The following is a 3,377-nucleotide window of genomic DNA, read 5'->3' as shown; positions in this document are numbered from 1 at the left end:
CTCAGTCCCTTCCCTGGGATCCTGGGTTGTGTGCTCTGCCCTGCTCCACAATCTCCGCCTCACTGGGTCTGCCAGCTGCCGCTTGCATACTCAGGGTCCACCCACTGTGGTCTTGTGCACCCCAGATGCCTTATGCACTCCCGGTTGCCTTCTGTGCCCAACTCTCCCTGTTCTCTGCGTGACCTGTGCTGCAACCCACACCGGCTGCTCATCTCTGCCCCTCCTACCGGTCTGGATGAACGGGTCTATTTCAACTTCTTGGCTGTGCGACTTCCATTCAGATAGATTTTCTATCAGTTCTGGGTGTTATTCTGCCTCTAAATTGTTGTTGTTCCAATCTTGGTTGTACGTGGAGATATGGTGCGTCCACCTATGCCTCCATCTTGGACGGAAGTCCCATTATTATTTAAAATAGTCCTGGAACTTCTAACCAAATGAAAAGATATGAAACAGAAATACAAGGACATTTATTGAAAAAAGAACACAAAACTGTTGTTATTTTCAGGTGACTTGAATAAATACTTAAAAAATCCCAAAGTACCAAATGAAAAATTGTTGTAATTAATTAATTAGATTACCAAAATGGTGACTGCAAGCTAATTTTATAAAACATGGCAGATAAAAGACATAATAGGAAAATGACTCCATTCTCAGTAGTAACAAAAACAAAATCACAAACACCTAGAAATAACTCCAACAAGTAATATGTACAACCTAAATGAACTATAAATCATATCGAGATTTTAATAAATATTTTCAATATTTTCTCAGTGTGGGGTTATAACATGATATGTCCTAAACATTGCAAATATAATATTTTAATATATAGTTTCAAACACATCATGTCAAAATACTAAGTATTGCAGTAGTTCATTTGTTTGTTTTTTTCTTTTGCTGCTTTATTGGAGCTAATTGGAATTGAAATATTAAAGAATAAACTACTTAACTTCAAAATAAACATAAAAGATGAAGAGTAGTATCCACACTGGCTGGTGTGGCTCAGTTGGTTGGAGTGTCATCAGTACACCAAAATGCTGTGGGTTCAATTGCTGGTCAGGGCACATATCTACACTGCAGGTTCTATCCCTGGTCTGAGTGCATATGGAAGGCAACCAACTGATGTTTCTCTCTCACATCAAATGTCTTTCTCTCACTCATTTTTCTCCTTTCCTCTGTACCTAAAAAAAGCAATGAAAAAGTGTCCTCAGGTGAGGATTAAAAAAAAAGTAGTAACCTCTTCATTAAGGTATTGAAGAATAAGGTATTATTATACCAAGTTTTAAGGATAACATTATCGCCAAATAAAATAAATCAGGTTTCTAATGTGGATGATGCTTTGCTCCCTGAGGGTAGGGACTCCAATAGGTATAAGAAAAGACCAGAGCTTGCAAGAGAGCTCAGGGTCACAGAAGAGGCCAACTCAATCAACCTTCCAGGGCCAATTGTTTTTTTAATATTTTGGTTATATCATATTCATAATAACCTGTGACATAAATTTAATTTTCTTCATTTTATGCATGACTTTATTGAGACACAAAGTGATTTAGCAACTTACCAAATGAATATGGATAACAAATAAGAGTTATAGATGGATTTCACTCAAAATGGAGAAGCTGTATGTCAGCTAAAGGTCACTGCCACAAATCTAATTCCAACAGGAATCCCTATCCTGTGAGTGTGGTAAAAGGAGAAACTTGGAGGTAAACAGTTTGCAAATGGAGAGACACAGCCTCCAGAGGAAACAAACTGTTCTCCACTGAGGCAAAGAGAAGTCCCACTTTTATTAATGAAGTTCCCACCCAGGTCCCTGATTTGTGGTCCATTTCTGTGCAAATGAGAAATCCAAATCTGCACAGTTTGATTGGCCCAAATGGCACTGTTTGGTCAGAATTGCACATTTGGATTGGTCATTATGGAGCTGTTTTGATTGGTTGGTAAAGATACAGTGAGGATATAGTTGTGCTGTCCTGATTGAGCAGGGCAGGTCTCAGCCCATTTGTCAAAAGGCGATTCCAAAAAATCCTTTATAACTCTTAACTCTTCCAGCAACAGAGAGCAGGAGGCTTGGCAAGTCTTTCTGTCACTTTCCCTGAAATGCAGCGGGTATGAGAAGCCTGTCAGCAATGGCTGCTAGACTCTGGTTAGGAATTTGGGCCTAAGGAGTCCTTTTTAGAAGATATATTCTTTCTTGGGATTCAGACTAGTAACCCTACAGCAGTTGCTCATGTTAGGCCTAACATAAGCTCAGTACTGGGATGTTAGACTTCACACTCTTCCTTCGCAGGAGCCACACATATCACAGTAAATGGACCCTCGGTCGGCTAATGTAGAATCAAAGTTGGGGTTAGGGGTGAGGTTTGCACATTAGAGCCAGGTTAGGATTAGGCTGAAGTTAAGGTTACAATTAGCATTGAAGTTGGAGCTGATTTAAGTTAGGATTTGGAATAGGGCTGAAGTTTGGGTCCAACATAATTTCAGACTTTGTTTTAAGGGTAAATATAAAATGGGGACAGAGTTGAAAGAAAGCTCAGAGTCCAAAAACACTTCCTGAAACAAGTGACAATTATTGCAGAATTTTGAAGGTTAATCAAGTTGCAAGATTTGTCTTAGGGGTAGAAGCCACTACTTAGAGGAAAAACAACATACACAATTCCAGAGGAGGGAAACAAATTGGTGTACTGGAAGAGCCATTTATTCAATGTGGTCAGCAAGAGGCACACAGTGGGCATGACAGGCCTGAGAGAAGGGCATTGGCAGGCATGTGAAGATCATTCTCTAAATGCTGAGGAATTATTTTAAAATCTTAAAGTGACATCATGAGATTCACATTTTAAACAATTGCTCTGGCAAACTGTGTAGAGGATGGATATGAAGGAAATGAGGCTTTGAGCACAGAGGCCAGTTAGAATGTCAAATACTCTCTCTGACTGACCTCATGTCTGACTATATTTCTCACCTACACAACCATACCAACCTGCATGTTGTTCTACCATCAGGCAGGTATACACTCGCCTCAGGACCTTTGCATTTGCTTTTCCATCTGCCTGGAATGTTTTGCCTCCAGATATCCACTGAGTGTGTTCCCTTCTCTGAGATCTCTGCTCAAATGTCATCTGATGAATATCTTCCCTGTCTACTGTAGTTTGAGTAGCTACTATACATACACAAACATACTTTCTTCCCTCCTTAGCAATTTTATTTTTCCATTGTGTTTTTTGCCATTTATTTAGTCTATCCTTACTAAAACAGAAGCTTTAGGAAGTCAGAAACATGGTCTCCTTCTCTTCGATATCTCCTATACCTAGAAAAATGCCTGGCACATAATATATACTTTAAAAACATTTGTAAAATAAATGAATTTTGTAAATACTTGTTGA

Source organism: Phyllostomus hastatus, unplaced genomic scaffold, assembly GCF_019186645.2.
Source record: "Phyllostomus hastatus isolate PE091 unplaced genomic scaffold, TTU_PhHast_1.1 phas_contig_209, whole genome shotgun sequence".
In the NCBI taxonomy this organism is placed as follows: Eukaryota; Metazoa; Chordata; class Mammalia; order Chiroptera; family Phyllostomidae; genus Phyllostomus; species Phyllostomus hastatus.
The sequence above is the reverse complement of the archived record's forward strand: the minus strand, read 5'-3'. Positions refer to the sequence as shown.